Source organism: Balaenoptera borealis, assembly GCF_965194805.1.
Source record: "Balaenoptera borealis genome assembly, chromosome: 2".
Lineage (NCBI taxonomy): Eukaryota > Metazoa > Chordata > Mammalia > Artiodactyla > Balaenopteridae > Balaenoptera > Balaenoptera borealis.
The window spans coordinates 161,100,188-161,118,496 of record NC_138867.1 but is presented as its reverse complement, the minus strand read 5'-3'; the positions used below and the strand labels follow the sequence as shown (position 1 = coordinate 161,118,496).

The following is an 18,309-nucleotide window of genomic DNA, read 5'->3' as shown; positions in this document are numbered from 1 at the left end:
CTCCCCATCGCTTGCACGACTGCCTGAGCCCCCCGCCCCCTCCCCCGTGGAACCATTGTCTTCCAGGAAACCGGTCCCTGCTGCCGAACAGGTGGGGGACCGCTGAGTTAGAAGACATTAGGGACAGCGTGATCGCATTTCAAAAGTGTGGAGGAGGGGCCGGGAAGAGGTACATATGGATATTATATGTCAGGAACAAAACCTATGGAGCTACTGACAACCTTTCTCCCTCATACCCATGCCTGAAGGGGAGTCTTTTTTTACCACCCAGATCCTTTACGGAACTGATCTGGGAGACAGTAAGAGAGATAAAGAGTCCTCAAATGGCCAGATTAGTCTTCATGAGAGGAGATGAAAGAGGAAGTAGTGGATGAGAGAGGCAGGCAGCCAGCCAGCCAGCCAACCAGGAGATGGAAGAAAAGAAGTACCTGGAGCTTTTAAAGACGGGGGAGGTGGAGGTCCTGGAGCAGCTACTGAAGACTTGGTGTACGGGAGAGAAAGCTGGGTGACGTAGGTTCAACATGTTTGGCCGTGTCATGTGCTGTGTGACCCCTCCACAGAGTCTACAAATACACCCATGACAAAGATCTAGAACACGCATGAGGTTTTGAGATCAGATTGGTGTTTCTTCCCCATGTTTCTGTGCTGCCCATGAGGTGAGAACAAAAGCTAGTTTAAGGTTGTACATGTATGAAAAACGCCAGGAAAGACACCCCAGAAATTGTCCCAGCGGTAACATCTGTCAAGGTTGATTAGGTACTGGTGGACTTTGTTACAACAAAAGTGTATCTCACATGTATAATTTTCATGGGCATGTATTTTACTTTCACTCAGGACAGGGGTTTGGGTGAGGCAAGCAGGGTGACTACAGTGCAAAACTGAAGGAGACACTGACTCTCAGCGTCTTGCTGGTTCAGAGCCGCATGTAAACACCCCCGTGAGGGAGTGCCTCCTTCACTTAGCGCCCTACCCACCCTGCTTGCCTCACCCCATCCTGGCTCTGCTTGCCTTGTTAATCACAGTTCTGAATCTCATTGAAATTCAAACTGGGATGCTATCTGCCACACACACTGCATACAGAGTACATTGCCATTCTGAAAGCACTTTCGTATATGTAGTTCACTTTCTCTTCAGGACAATCTCAAAGGCAAATGAGACTAGTATTATAATTCCCATTCTACAGATGGAGACCAGAAAGGTTAAAAGACCTGTCCAAGATCACACTGCTCAGTGACAGCAAACTCAGTTCAGCTAAGTTTGATTACCATCCCCAAGTATTTCCATGACCCCACCCACATACAAAACAAACAAAACTTATCACTCATACCTATCAGGAAAACGATGAATCTCTGAAGTGAACCTAGCCCAGATATTCATGTCTCCCGTCAAATAAGGCCCGGCAGCCCCCATTTGCCCCCTTGGAAACCACGGAGGCAAAGCCCACAGAAGATGTAGGCCGCCTCTAGCCAAGACGGCGCCCCATGAGGAGCAGCCCCTCTGGATTCTCGAGTAGCAGCAGGTTTTCAGGACGAGCAGCAGGCCTTCACGAGGGCCTACAGGCAGGTCCGCGGCTGCTGGCTGGCACCAGGTGTGAGCCATGGGAACTCTGGGAGCTGGGCGGGGGGGGGGGGGTGTGTGGGGAGCATCTGCACAGGAGGCATGAGCCTAAGAGAATCTCTCAGCATTGGACATTCCACAAGGCGTACATGCAGCTACTGGTGGTCGGCACTTCCGGGTTTTCGCCTTGAGGTGAGCGGAAAGGAATAACACGGCACCACTAGCCACCAGCCTGGAGCTCAACCAGCCGGCCTGGCAGCCTAGAAATTTGCTTAAGGAGTTAATCCAGGCAGACCCTGAACTACCCTGTTCATCCAGCTGTGTTTCAGGGCACAGCACGATTCCAACACTGCATGTAATAAAAATGAAGAATACCCCCCGCCCCCTGCCCTCTGCAGATTCGTTTTTCTCGGGTCCCACTGGTACTTTCGTTTAAAACTAAGTTTAAAAATAAAGAAATCAGCAAACCACACTCATTTGCCAAGTGTGCTTTTTTTTCCTTCCTTCACAAACCTAAATCATACCTGGCAGAATTCATGCTGTTCTTGTTTACCTGTTCCTCTAAGAATATGAATCCATTTCCCTCTAGCCTGGGTTTTAGGTACATTGTTTAGCCAAGCCTTTACCTCCCTCTTCTGTTAAAAAGAGGAAAACATACAGCAAACTCAAGTTCTATATCTGTGAAAATGTTAAGAGGAAACTACCCTAGGATGTTTACACAAGCTGTGTAAAGTGGCTTTAAAGAGGCTCTCGTATTCCAGTATTACCCATACTACATTCGAATTAATACTTCCCAGAAAAAGTAAACTTTAAATAAGATCCAATCAGGATCAACTGCACACCCACCTGAGTAGCTGAACAAAATCAATGGAGCAATTCTTTGGTCATCGGACTAAAAGATTCAAGATTGACTTTTTCCCCCTTTTAGTAAAATATGAAACTCCCTGGTAACCTGAAGTATTATTGGGTCCTGTATCTTGCAAGGATTTATGCGCAATTTATCTAAAAACTGTCTTTCAACAGCTACACGAATGGCTGAAATTGCTTGATCTCGCCAGGCAAAGAGTTTTTAAAAACATTAACCTCAGAAACAGAATATATGTCTGTCTCGTGCGAAGTACCAGAGTTTTCAATCATGAAATTAAATATTCCTTTGCAAACTCAGCTATATCCTAAAACAGCCAACGATAACCTCTTGCAACACTCAGCATTCTGTGGAGAATTGAGTTTCTAAAGGGCCGTATACTGTCCTGAACGTAATGGGAGATTCCTTTAAGGGAGTTTTTCCTTCTGAGGAAAACAGCTGTACACCGTGGACTACTGAAAAGCCCCGCTGGGCCTGTCTTATTTATGAGATGTTTCCACAGCGGGGTCTTCTGTGTTTACATGGCGCTGCTCCTCTTAGTGAGGGTGACCACTACCGAGCCTTGGATTAGGCTCTCAGCGTATATACACACACTGCCAACCGGGCACCATGACCCTCACTTCTCAGCGGAGGAAACAGTGTTAAAAGGAACTTACCCGAGGTGGCGAAGCTCGGGGAGAAGCGGAGCTGGGATGCAGTCCCAGCAGTGAAACCGCGAGGCCCGTGCTCTCCAAGGCAAACTCCGCCCAACCCCCCACCCCCACTGCCTCTTTGAAAACCTCCTCCTTACCTGGTAGGCAGGCACACCTGAGACCAGTAGTTCCTTGGGGATAAGGATCACCCGGGAAGCTTGTTCACTCTACCTTCCCAAAGCCCCTTCCCTGGAGATTCTGACTCAGGGGTTCCAAGCTGGACCCAGAAATTGTCTTTTGAACAAATGATCCAGGTGATTCTTATCATCAGAGGACTGTGGGAACGGTCTTAGATCAGGGGTGGCCGGGGCCAGGGAATATCTTTGGCTTTGTGGGCCATTAGGTCTCTGTCACAACTACTCGACGCAAAAGGAGCCAGAGAAAATTCATGAATGAACTGGTCTGGCTGTGGTCCAATCATTTATTTACAAAAACAGGCGGCTGGCTACAGTTTGCTGACCCTTCTCTTAGACCATTCATCATACCATTAAAAAAGAGACATTAATGCCTGCTATTTGTCACCTCACTAAGGCTATGTCTCAATCAGGCAATTGACCCAATGAAAATCCTCCCAACACCATGAAACATCACTCTCATCAAGAGGATAAAGTCAAGGTTGTGTCTGCCCTCCCTCAAGCAAGAACAGATGGAATTTACATGAGAGGATGCAGTCTAAGCCAGAGAGTAGAAGCACACTGTATTTTAATGTACAAGACACACTGTATTTTAGAGGACAAGCACACTGTATTTTAAAGGACAAGAATGAGGTGGTAACTATAAGATGCTGGCGGAGATTGTGGCGGGTTTTCTTTATGCAGTGGATTTTCTAGGGCCCCCAAAACTCTTCCTGCATCCTGGGAATTACTAGCTCAGACCACCATATCATTTTTCCCGGTACCTATTGTTATATTCTTTTTTTTACTCCCTCATGAGGATGATTGATGCTCAGCTGAATTCAGAGGAGCGTTTGATTTGCCTGCCATCCTCTGGGAATACCCCTGCTAAATGCAGGAAAAGTCACTCAACATCAAAGATCATTCAGCCACGGATGTGAGAGCGACTGTCACCTTATAAAGCTTACAATAGCCAGCGTCCTCTTACAATTTTCCCCAGCGCAAGCTACAGAGGTGGGGAGGGTTGGAGGGAGCACGGGTTAATACAGTGGAATTTCCTTTGGCACCAGCTCCAAGCAGTCTTTTAACAGAGATGTTTAACTGATCTTTATTGAGCAGAACCTTCCCTTCTGCTTAGAAAACAAATGATCACTTTTCCCTCGGGTTCTATCTGGAGAAGTTAATAGCCCCAGTTTTCTCTTACAGCAGAGATACTTAGTGACTGGGAGACTATCATAAGTAGAGTTTATTGTCCAAAATACAAACCCAGTTCTAATCAACCTGCACAGTGAGATTGCCTTGCTTGTATCTGTTGACACCTGGAGGAGCTTCTCCCAACTGACGAGAGCATTGTTCTTTCCACTCAGGCTCTGCTGTCCAGTTAACAAATTGGATAGCGAGGTAATCTATAGGCCTTTGCCAAAGACCGCTGAGGATGCCCTAATGTGTATCAATTTGATCCTCACATGCAGTAGCTCCCAGATGAGGCCCGAGAGCGGAGCCATAATCATTTGCGTACACGGTGCAGGAATATTTTGCAGGTGTGAAGACGATCATTGCAATACTTCCAGGATACAGAGACACTTCCGGGATTCAGTACAAAGACAGCCGTTACTGCTTGGCAGCTATGAAGAGTGATGGAAAAACAAACAAACAAAAGTAATACTTACAGAGTTCCTTTAGCTCTTTTATAAAGGGCTTTATTGATATTAGCGTTACTTTTTGAAATAACTTCCAAACACAACAAGCAGGTATTAATATTTCCGTTTTAGAGCTAGGAAATTTTGTATTAAATGTTCTGACTGCTGTGCTCCTTGAGGACTAGATTTAGCAGTAAACTAGAGGCTAGGACTTGCTGCTACAGTAAACTCTTACTATTTGGGAATTTGTTCTAGAGATACGAATTTCCTGGGTCTTTTTCTTTGTCCTCTCCTCCTTCTGGCTGCCGGCTTTCCCCACCTGCCACCTGCCACGCCCTCCCCAGCCCTCCAAGTTGCCATCCTGGCATGGCAGGCACCGTGACCATGATTTCTGAACCACATTTTGGAACCTGTAGTATGAAAAATACCAGTGTTCTTAGGTGGACAAGAGGACAGAATTTTTGAAACCATGATTGTCCACAAAAATCGGAGATATGTGATCACTCTTCTAGTGTCGCTCTAGCATATTCTCCAATGACGAGCAAAGGAAGGTGTGGAAGGGAAGCACCTACCATTTACTGACACAGTTAATAGGAATATACTCAAGGCAGGTGTAAGGCCCGGGCCTGAGGTCTTCCCGAGAATGTGAGAGGGAAGGAGGAGGGAGGCTTTATACCTGAGATATTGGATTCCTTTTTTTCCCCCCATTTTACTGAGATATAATTGTCATATAATTTTATATTAATTTCAGGTGTACAACATAGTAATTTGATATGTGTATAAATTGCAAAATAATTTCCACAATAAGTTTAGTTAACATTTACCGCCTCACATAGTTACAATTTTTTTCTTGTGATGAGAACTTTTAAGATCTATACTCTTAGCAACTTTCAAATTAAAAAACAGTATTGTTCGGTGCTTTGTGTCCACCTAGAGGGGTGGGATAAGGAGGGTGGGAGGGAGATGCAAGAGGGAGGAGATATGGGGATATAGGTATATGTATAGCTGATTCACTTTGTTATACAGCAGAAACTAACACACCATTGTAAAGCAATTATACTCCAATAAAGATGTTTAAAAAAAAAAGAAAACAGTATTTTTAACTATAGTCATCACGATGTACATTACATCCCCAGGAGTTGTTTCTCTTATAACTGCAAGTTTGTACCTTTTGACCACCTTTCCCATCCCCCCTACTCCCACCTCTGGCAACCACTAAACTGTTCTCTGTTTCTATAAGCTCAGTTTTCTTCGATTCGTATACGTGAGATCATACAGTATTTGTCTTTCTCTAATTTCACTTAGAGTAATGGCCTCAAGGTCTGTCCTGGCTTTTTTTTGCATCTGGTATCACAGTTAAACATGGTTAGAACCATGTTGGTGTTGTTACCAGGTCCTTGTCAGGTGTCATGGGCTGAGTTGTGTCCACCACGGAATTCACAGGATGAAGCCCTAAACCCCAGTACCTCAGCATGTGACGGTATTGGGAGATCAGGCCTTTAAAGAGTAATTAAGTTAAAATGAGGCCATTAGGGTGGATCCCAGTCCAATCTGACTGGTGTCCTTATAAGGAATGCAGATTAGACACACAGAGAGACACCAGGCCTGCCCAGAGGGTGAAAGCCCTGTGAGGACACAGGGAGAAGGCGGCGCTCTGCAAGCCAAGGAGAGAGGCTGGAGCAGGCTCTTCCCTCAGGAGCCTCAGAGGAAACCAACCCTGCTGACAACTTGACCTTGGACTTCCAGCCTCCAGAACGGTGAGAAATAAATTTCTGTTGTTTAAGCTACCCAGACTGTGGTGTTTTGTTATGACAGCCCTAGCAAACTCATACAGATACCAAAAATTAACGTGGAATGAGGCCTGGAACACCTACCGCTTACATGTTGTTTGCTACATGCCAAATACATGCCAAATACTAACTCGATCCTCACCATAGCCCTATGAAGTGGGCACTGTTGTTCTCACCCCCATCTTACAGACAAGAAAACTGAGGCACAGAGATGTTCAGTGAATTGCCTAAGGCCATACATCTGACATGTGGAAAAGCTGGAATTTGAACCCAGTCACCAGTCTCGGAGTTCACTGTTTTGTCTCAATTTTCTACCTGTTATCCCCCAACTGATCATCCACAAACCTTCCAAAACTGGTTCAGGAGGCAGCGTGGAAAGCAAACCTGAGGATACTGTGCCCCACTCTTGAGAGGCAAGGACTCACAACCTGGGAAGCTTAGGAGGGACAAGGAAAGCTGGTTCATCTCAGAGGCCCATGGATGGAAGGAAGAGACACCTGGGCCTGGTGAACCGAGGGTCTGGAGGCAGGAAGGCTTTTCCCATGTTGGCTGTCACCCTGATCCACAGCTCTGCCATCAGGTAGCCTTGGGTTCCTCCAGGCACACTGGCCCTATGAGTACATGATGTACTACAGGCTGCTGGAGCATATTGGATGCAGAGTCAGAAATGGTTCACTCCCTCTCCAGCTGTCATTTCTCCAGAACAAGCAGGGAAAAGATACCAGAGACAGGGAGGTTCACCTTCATCCTCTAGACCCGGGTTTCTCAGCCCCGGCTCTAGTGACATTTTGAGCTAGGCAATGTGTGACTTTGTTTCTTTGTTGTGTGTGACTGCCATGTGCGCTGTAGGATGTTTAGCAGCATCCCTGTCCTTACCTACTAGATGCCAGTAACACATCAGCTACTTGTGACAACCAAAAGTGTCTCCAGATATTGCCAAATATCCCCCAGGGGACAAAATCACCCCCATTGAGAAGCACTTCTCTAAGAGAAACAGAAAAAGGTACTTCCTCAAGACAGCATTTCCATCTGTCAGAAGGCTGTCATAATAATATATGCAAACGTTCTACATTTATGGTGCTGTACAGTGCACAACCTGCCCAACTGCCCATGGTCATCCACCTCCTCCCTCCCTCTCCTCAAGCTTCACAGGAAAATGAGGCTAATCTGCCCTACACTTTATTGTTCCTTTCTACTTTCCCATATTTCTGAGATACTATAAGGAACCCGAGGGCTTCCTGGTCTAAACTTGGGGTTCAGTTTGGGATTGACCTTTCTCCACCCTGAGGTAAGGATTAAGAAAATAAAACCTGTGCTGATCCTTCTGATTTTCTAGTTCAGCCATTAATGTGACAGGCATGAGGTGCTGATAAAGTGGCCAATTTATTCAATCCCTTTAATGGAGAGAAAAAGTTTAAACTTTTATTGGTTTAGCTTGCCCCAAAAGCAACTATCAAATGTTGGCAGGATACAATGAAGGCTTACCTTGTTAACATAGTTAAGTCTCTCTCTCTCAGAACTAGCCCATTTAGCTCCAGGTTCCTTAGCGCACCCGACGCACTCACACAGCATTTAAGAGCTTTACACAACCGGAAGGTCACATCTTTATTTCTTATCGCAGGAACACGACTTCTGTAAACTTTATTTCTGTCACACCTAAAGCAAAATTATTGTAAAATGAGTGATTTAAACCATACATTTTATCATCATTAAAAAGCACCTTAAAAAAAAAAAAAAAAAAGCATCTGCTCTGTGCTAAGGATAAGAAACGACTCCTGCCCTTAAAGCCTGCATTAAGGAGGGACATGAAAATTTGAATCACATGAGATAAAGAAGCATAACCTTTATGCACAGAGGTTCCTTGGAGGCAAAATGTTATATCTAAGTGACAGCTTCATGATAACCCTGAAGCAGAATCTAAAAAGCTGAGGCTATGCAGAGGTGGAGTAGGAGGTGCATTAACTGCAGAGGGAGCACCTGTGCAAAGACACTCAAGCCTGACACCTGCTGGGCACTGTAAATACTGCAGGTGGGGATGACTAAAGGCCAGGGGTCCAAGTGTGAGAACAGACAGAAAGGAAAATAGAGATGTTGGCGGAAGCAAGCCTGGGAGACAGCATGGCTTGTATCCCACAGGTGATGAGGCCTGGGGTTACCACTGGCTAAGTAAGGGTGCCTCCGCTGATTAGAAAAAGGTGCCCCGCTGCTGAAGGACCGATTAGATAAAGGGAGTGATCCCAAAAAGCTCCCCTTCCTCAGGGCCAAAGAGCCCCAGGAGGCTTGGCCGAGCACAGTTCAGACTACACGCCTCTGTGCAGAGCACACGCTGGGCGGCTAGTATGCACTAACTCTGTGTGGGCAAGCCATTAGCAGCATTATTTTAAGCGTATCTTTTTATGTTAGAAGATCACTCAACCCGAGTAGGCAGATGAACTTAGAGGAACTGAGCCCAGGGGCCGCGAAACCACCCAGGAGCTTCTGCCATAGTCCGGGCAAAATGTAATATGGATGAAGAAGCAAATTGAGGAGGAGGCCAAAATCTACGAGCTAGACCCACTGGATTGAAGACATAAAGTTCAGTGAAGGAACTCTGAAGAGAACGGGCTCTGCAATAAACTTTTCTTACATTCAATGTAAAATATTAGGCAAAATTAAGTACAGTGGCCTTTAAGGTCCTTTCAGCTCTAATTTCTTTTGATTTCTAACTTATTACTCTGGTTAAGTAAAGTCCCTTCAGAGGTACAGAACAGTTCCTACACCTGCATTGGATGCAAAGAATAATCTGACTTCTCTTCACCAGGGGATGAGTTGAACTGTCCTTGCAGAAGAGATAACAGATGGTGTGAACCCCAGATCCTAGAAAAAGGCCAGGCACACGATAAGTATTCAGCTTTTTGAAAACAAATGAACAATCATTTCCTCTCCTAGATCTTCACACCCTTCCTCTGCTGGCTACTTTCTTTCAGCTTATAAACATCCTCAAGTATACCCACTTAAAAAACTCTCAGACCTATGATTCTTTGGATCTTCTTGTGGGTAACTTAAGTCTCTCCCATGCCTTCAAACTCTTAGAGGAAAACATAGGCAGAACACTCTATGACATAAATCACAGCAAGATCCTTTTTGACCCAGCTCCTAGAGAAATGGAAATAAAAACACAAATAAACAAATGGGACCTAATGAAACTTCAAAGCTTTTGCACAGCAAAGGAAACCATAAACAAGACCAAAAGACAACCCTCAGAATGGGAGAAAATATTTGCAAATCAAGCAACTGACAAAGGATTAATCTCCAAGATTTACAAGCAGCTCATGCAGCTTAATAACAAAAAAACAAACAACCCAATCCAAAGATGGGCAGAAGACCTAAATAGACATTTCTCCAAAGAAGATATACAGATTGCCAACAGACACATGAAAGAATGCTCAACATCATTAATCATTAGAGAAATGCAAATCAAAACTACAATGAGATATCATCTCACACCAGTCAGAATGGCCATCATGAAAATATCTAGAAACAATAAATGCTGGAGACGATGTGGAGAAAAGGGAACGCTCTTGCACTGTTGGTGGGAATGTAAATTAATACAGCCACTATGGAGAACAGTATGGAGGTTCCTTAAAAAACTAAAAATAGGACTACCATACGACCCAGCAATCCCACTACTGGGCATATACCCTGAGAAAACCATAATTCAAAAAGAATCATGTACCAAAATGTTCATTGCAGCTCTATTTACAGTAGGCAGGACATGGAAGCAACCTAAGTGTCCATCATCGGATGAATGGATAAAGAAGATGTGGCATATATATACAATGGAATATTACTCAGCCATAAAAAGAAATGAAATGGAGGTATTTGTAGTGAGGTGGATGGAGTTAGAGTCTGTCATACTGAGTGAAGTAAGTCAGAAAGAGAAAAACAAATACAGTATGCTAACACATATATATGGAATCTAAGGGAAAAAAAAAAAAAGGTCATGAAGAACCTAGTGGCAAGACGGGAATAAAGACACAGACCTACTAGAGAATGGACTTGAGGATATGGGGAGAGGGAAGGGTAAGATGTGACAGGGTGAGAGAGTGGCATGGACATATATACACTACCAAATGTAAAATAGATAGCTAGTGGGAAGCAGCCGCATAGCACAGGGAGATCAGCTCGGTGCTTTGTGAACACCTGGAGGCGGGGGATAGGGAGGGTGGGAGGGAGGGAGATACAAGAGGGAAGAGATATGGGAACATATGTATATGTATAACTGATTCACTTTGTTATAAAGCAGAAACTAACACACCATTGTAAAGCAATTATACTTCAATAAAGATGTTTAAAAAAAAAATGTTGACCCTGATTTATCTAAGTAGTGGCAGTTCATTTAAATTTTATGTTTTTCTTTGTAGTTTTTCCCCTTTTTCCCCAACATCTTGGAATAAGAAGTTTCACAGTGAAAAAAAAAGTTGTTGCTAAAAATCAGGTTAACTCAAATGCCTATTGTGCTACTGTGAGTCATTTAAATTCATCAGGACTCTTAGAAAACTTTTAATAACAAGAGATATGTGTTCCAGGAGGACAGTTACCATTAGAATATTTATCTCATTTGGAGAAGATCATCCAATAGAAATCCCCTCAACCTTACTGAAATAAATGCACTAGAAAAGTTTAGTCACTAAAAGACATGCCTTGAAAACATTAAAGCATTTACAACTTAAACTGCTGCAGTTGAATATAATTCCAAAGATACTCAAATTTTAGAAATGTAAGGCTAGCATGATATCACCTGACCAGAGTAAAAACAATGGTTTCCTCCTTGGCTCTTGCATCAGATGTCAATTCCCACCCTTGCCCCACTTCCACCTGCTCTATTTTTTAATCACACTGGTGGATCTCAAAATATTTCCCTATGAAAATAAAAGGTATAGAAAATTATCGTTGGTTTTTGATACGATAATTTAATAGGGCTATCTGGATTAGGCTGAAGATGATCTTAAAATAAAGAAAAAATATTGCTAGGTAATACCATTAAAGGAGAAAACTAGGAGATATGATTAAATTACTGAGGGATTATTTTCAAGTCTTTAAGACACTGTAGGAAAACAGATGAAGTTTTCCAATTAATTATATCTATTCATTAGCACAGGTTCGGCATCACTTCAAATTTCTGTTGGGAAAGCAGCTCCAGTTGCTATATACAATACAAAAAAACATTTAAAAAGCATCTTAGTCACACTGACCTCTTCTTGATTAGTCCTAATATATCAGATTTTAATATGTGCAAAGTCTTCCCAATAAAATGGGTAAGTTGTGATGTATTAAAAGGAATACAATGCATCTTTTTCTAAAACAAGAAAACGAATTATACATATGTGTATATATACACACCCACATATATATATTAAATTATACACACACATACACCATACACACAAGCAGAGAACCCCAAATTAGATAGAACTGGCCAATAAAGTAGATTATATCTCCCTGGAAGTCACAGAAATGCAAAATAAGACAATGCTATTAATTAAGTAGAAAACTGGAACACAAAATTACATATAAAATTATATAATTATATGTTAAGTTTTGTGTGCACTTGCGTGTGTCAAAAACCAAATGAAACATACTAACATATTAACTGGTTGGTGTTACGGATGTTTAGAGATTAATGTTTTTTCATTTGAAAATTTCCTCATAGAAAATGGTCGTGTATTATTGATTGTGTATTATTTTTATAAGAAGAATTTACTTCGAATTTCTAAAAAGGAATAACAGATATATGCTTGCATAAAATGTCAACAGAGTCTATTCTAATTCTGAAACAAGCTGAAAAAATATTTTCTCAAGACATTCGGCAAGTATCACCTAAAATTAAATAGACAAGTCATCTAACTTTGTGTTCAGCTTGGCTTTCTTCATCTTCTGTAATAACCACATTTGTGGAACAAATTCCTATCAAAGGTTCAGACCTAAACAAAAACTACTGAGTAAAAACACATCTGTTTTGGCTTTTTCTCCGAAGAGTTCCCAGTATTTGTTAAAATTGAGATCTTTATATTAAACTACACGCACAAATAAACCCTACCAGGACCAAATGTTACAAAATACAGCATGAGGCAAAGCAAATATATTTCACGACAATAAACTAGGTACCTTCAGGAACAACTTCATTTCTTTTAAGCCATCGCGATAAAACTGCCAATAAAATCATGTCCAGCTTTTTATTCTACAATGTTTTGAATTTCCCTAAAAACATCAAAATATTTCCTATTTCCTCAGTTAATAACCATTTCTATATTCTGACATGGCACTTTATGTGGGCAGTAAAGAAATATTAAAGCAAGCAGAAGAGTGATTAAAAGCAGTGACTAATGTCGGAGAGAGCTGGGTCTGAATCTTCAGTCCTGACTCCTAATTTTATGGTCATTAGAAATTCCTTAACTCCCCCTGAACATTACCTTTCTCACACATAAAATGACAGTAGTAATATTACACCATAGAATTGGAAGGTTAAGTCAGATCACGTATATATAACTCTTAAATTACTATATTAATTATATTAAGCAAGCAAAACTATGCTAACTAAAAGAAAACAGCCAATGGTATTGATTCCCAAGGAAATGGAGGGAAGTAATGAAGGAATCCTTCAGCCTTTGAATAATAGTCAAGTTTTTCTGTTTGTTTAACCTATTTCCATCTGAATAAGTCAAAGGCGAAAAAGAAATCAATCATGAAGTCCAGTCTGGAGATAATTCAAGAAATCAAGAGATTATATTACAACTAAGTCATGCAACTCAGGTGGAATCAGTAAATAGATTTTAAAACAAACTGGGTCTGGGTAATAAGTAGGAAAACAATACTGTTGCATAGGTCTCTTGGGTCTTTGCTGAGGTCCACAAATTCTCACAACTTCCGGTGACTAAACAAGTGCCTATCACTTCCCTAAGGAAAGAGAAATAAAAGCAATAGGAATAATTAAACTTGGTCCATGACCAAAGGTAGAGTAACAATCTCTAGAAAAGAAGCTTACTGGTCAATACTCTTCAACCTCAAATTTGATTTCTCACTGAGATACCAAGAAAAGTGTTTGAGTTTGGCAATCCCAAGAAACTGACATTTTCAAGTCAGTTATGATACAGTTTGGACCTTACCAAGTTTCTAAATGTACATGTTGTAAAAAAAAAAAAAAAAAAAAAGGCATACCACAGAAATAGATGTGGGTAGTGGCAAATCGCTATGTTAGAACACTGAACCTGATTCAATTTCAGCCAGATACTTTATATTCTGCTCAAATTCAGTCTGTCTCAGATATTTACTGAGAATAACATTAAATTAACACCAGGTTGGGGGTGAAGGGTTTAGCCTTACTGACCCATACAATAACTGGTCTTGAGAACACTAGGAACACTGTTGATTCTGTACCCCTTATACTCATTGAAAGAAACCAACATTTCCAGGGAAGTCAAGACCAATTTGTCTTGCCAGATGCTTAGAACAAGGAATTACAAAAGGACAGTTTAGAATATACTCCACCTTCCTGGGTCATGTGTTGCTGTCATCAAAGGAAAAATTCTTTTTTTCCTCTTTTGGAGGAGAGGGGGTGAACAGGTGGTGGTTGTTTACCTGAATACAGAATAGACTAGTATGAATAAAATAGAATGAAAAGATGGTTGAGAAAATACATAAATAGAAAAGTCTGAGCTGGAAGTTTCTGGTCCCTTTCTTTCCGGTCAGCCTGTACGTTGGTCCTAATGTATATGACAGTGTCCCAAAATGCTTAGTCTACATTCATCAGGATTATGTGCATGTTGCATCTAGAGCACTTAGAGCAAAATTTTTCTTCAAAGAATTTTACCTTTAGGTTGAAAAGAAATATGTTCCTTGTAACATGGTATAGAAAAATATTCCACAAATGGGACGTCCCTGGTGGTGCAGTGGTTAAGAATCCACCTGCCAATGCAGGGGACACGGGTTCGAGCCCTGGTCCAGGAAGATCCCACATGCTGCGGAGCAACTAAGGTCGTGCACCACAACTACTGAGCCTGCGTTCTAGAGCCCACGAGCCACAACTACTGAGCCCAGGTGCCACAACTACTGAAGCCCATGCGCCTAGAGCCCGTGCTCCACAACAAGAGAAGCCACCGCAGTGAGAAGTCCGTGCATCACAAGGAAGAGTAGCCCCCGCTCGCCACAACTAGAGAAAGCCCGCGCACAGCAACAAAGACCCAACGCAGCCAAAAATAAATACATAAAATAAATTTATTTTTAAAAAAATTCCACAAAATAAATCTGATCATCAGCGGAATAAAATTTCTGTGCTGCCTATTTTATGCCAAGGGCTATTCTAAGTACTGTAAACAAACGTAAACAAACACAACCTTTGGACCAGAAACCAGGTTCTTCAAACGACACTTGAAAACCTGAGATCCTTTAGGCATCCCATAAAATTTGTTTCTTTAACCCAAATTTCACAAAAAGGCAAAAATAATCATATTCAATCTGAGTAATTTAACCATGAGAAAAGTGCCCAACGCAGAGAAGGTTATACCTAAATATTTGTTTAGTGAATAAAAGACACAAGAGGTGAACTGCTACAGCTGGCCAAGACTAGAGCAAGAACAGTGATCAGAAATATACAGGTTAAAGAATTTCTCTAGTCAGAAAAAAAAAAAAAAGCTAGATATTTTTAAATGTCTGAATGTTTGTTTCGCGGGGTTAGAAGGCAACATAAGGAGAAGTGGTTCAGTACCCTGGATAGCTCCAGGGAGGCACAGTTTCTCAAGTCCCAGATCTACTTAGTTGCTGGTGTCTTCCAGCTGCAATTTCCCTGTTAAAGGGCTCTGTCATTTTTAAGCCAGATTCATGCCCCATAAAAACAGAGTAGACTCCTCAACCCCATCCTCACCCCGAAACACATGGAACAAATACGCACACAGAGAAGTCTAGCCTGTTCGTTAAAAACAGTATCTTCTGTCCTGACCAGGGAATAAACCTGTCACTTTAGAAAACTGATCCAGGAAGTCTTATCTCTTGCTGTGTGACAGCTGATCCTGAGAGGGCTCACCGCCCAGATCTAGAGTAAGGGTTTACCCACGGGATCGATAAAGTAGCTATCTTCGAGTTGAAGTAAAACGTATTACCACACCATAATTCAGTGTTATAAACTCAAATCAATAAATCTCTTTCTGAAGAAGACTCTACCGGAAGCATAGTACCTCTCCATAACATTCACATAAGTGAAGCAACTTACCCATGAGCTATGACTACAAAGTCGTGGTAATGATTATAAAGTAACAAGAACTGTAAAGTAAAATGACACCATTTCATATCTCAAAACTATACAGAGCTAAAGTAAAATACTGACAAACAAAAGAGCCTCATCTTTACTATTCGACTTATTTTGCTTACCTACTGAGTTCCTAAATCTTTGCTTGTTACTAGACCGTAGCAGTCATCTTATGGTTGGACATTTATTTGCATAGTTTCTCCCATACTAGATTGCAAATTTCTTGATAGGAGGGATCATGTATCATTCACCATGGCCAATGGTATCCTGGACACAGTAAATGTTCAATAACTGTTTATTGAATTAAACTGAGTTGAAGTAACTCATCTCTGGTTTATGAAACTTCTGTTTTCATAGCGATACGAGTGGGAGCCATCCCAGGACCCAATCATGTCACCGTACAGAAAAAGGAAGAGTTGTTGGTTCTTATAGTAAACGTAACAAAGAGATTTGGGGCATCTGGAAATATTTACCCCATAAAGAATCCTATGAGAGAAAGTAATACAAACCATACCTTCCCTTCTGCTGAGAAATCACAGAAGATTCTACTTATGTCGTATTTTTAAATCCCCAAAGACTGTATTATGAGGGAGAGAAATATAAAAACAATTGAACCCTTGAGGAAAACACAGGTCAAAAGAGATTCCTTTTAAAGAAAGAAAAAGGAGGCAGGGAAGAAAAGCAAAGGGGGAGAGGAGGAGGGAGGGAGGGAAGGAGAAAGGACGAAAAGAAAGATGATGCTGTTAAAAGTGATGCTGGAGAGTAATGAAAGTTATGTCTTGACAGATGGTGAGAAGGTTAGGAAAAGCAGCACCACCCAAAAACTGTACAAGTAGAAAATAAGCTTAGTCTTGTTGGTCCATGGATTATATTACACGGAATAGAGGAATGGTGGGTATGTATGTTTGTTCGTTTGTTTGAAGATTACTTGTTGGGCAAATGCTTCCAGGAAATGCTTTGGGAGAGTTCACTTAGATATCTTGCAACAGACGCTCAACTTCAATAATCTCAAAAACTGCCCAAGTTTTCCAAGGCAAATCCACATTGTATGCTCAGTCTCACCAAATTCATATACGCTGTCCATTTTTATTCTTACGTAAAATTTATCTTACCTGAAATTATCAAGTGTTTTAAAATAGTTATTAAGAGTTTGGAGCACTCATGTTAGAAAATTAAGTGTTACCAAGTGAGGCTCCTTTTTTTTTTTTTTTGAGGCCCCTTTTTAATTCAGGACGTTTTCCATTTTACTGGGAATCAATTCTGTCTGGTGTTTCTAATCCAGCATGTTAAAAAATCATTCTACAAGGCCTCTGATCTTGTTTAAACACTAAAATTTCACAGTACAGATCCAAATTTCCATAAAAGTGACTCTGCTAGTGAATCCATTTCATTGTCCCCTCCATCTGCAAAGAATAGATTTTTCTTTTCTACCTCAAGAACACCTAATCCTTCCATTTTAAGAAACAGTACTTGAGTGCTTTTACTGCCAAAAGTCTCATTGTAATATAGCTGGAATATTCCCCTGTGAGTACTAGTTAGTGCTATCGCTTGTTCACACATGCTTTTTTAATTTCAAGTATGATTAGTTATAGGCAAGTCACTGAATATTTAAATTTGGTACAGATAGGTTTTCAAACTACCTGTGAACAGAAGCCTGTAAATTAGAGGGAGTGTGGGAATATGAAATCTGAGCAGAGCTGTTTAAAATCTGGCTGTTGTACATTATGCTCCCTTCCTTACCTGTAACACCTGCTTTCTGCGGAACCAGAAGTCTGTGTCTCCTGTGGCTTAGGTTTTAGACCGGGGTGAGCGTTGTAACAGCCTCACCATAATGTCTGGCATGTTCCAGACTCCCCTGTGGTTGAGAATATGCGTAAGTTGAGATGGAGCAGGGAACAGCAGAATCTTCAAAGCCGAGAGAGAAGTCCAGAGACCACAGGGAGACCTCAATGCCCATTACAGGGTTAAAGAAAATAAAAATAAAACTCTAGAATAGTATTGACTTGCTAAAACCCAAAATGAACATAAGTATTAAATTTTTACTAAACTGTAAATCAAACCTTAACAAAAACCTAAGTCATCAGTTTAAAAGGAAACCAAACTGTTGTAATTCTAAACCCAGAGGCAGTAGTGCGGTGTGAGATAAAATGCGTGAGACCAAAAATTGGCAAGTTCTGGATTCTTTTTCCTATTCTGTTTCTTCTGAAATGTACCACCGAGCATATCACTTAACCCTCCTAGACCGTGGATTTCCATTTTTTCATCTGTAAAACAAAGAATCTGGACTAGAAAATAACTAAACTTGCTTCCAGAAATAAACCGGCATTTCATTCCATTTGAACTCAAATCTGACTTGCACTTGAACAGTTCTA

General features: G+C 41.4%; 1 long non-coding RNA gene across 1 annotated transcript; it reads right to left on the bottom strand.

Moving 5' to 3' along the window:
* Window positions 1-3,521: 3,521 nt before the first annotated feature.
* Window positions 3,522-17,436, bottom strand: LOC309623776. Its single transcript, XR_014241628.1, has 3 exons — window positions 14,185-17,436; window positions 8,143-8,304; window positions 3,522-4,852 (listed from the first exon to the last, which is right to left on the bottom strand). It is a non-coding gene; the product is annotated as an uncharacterized lncRNA (long non-coding RNA).
* Window positions 17,437-18,309: the final 873 nt, after the last annotated feature.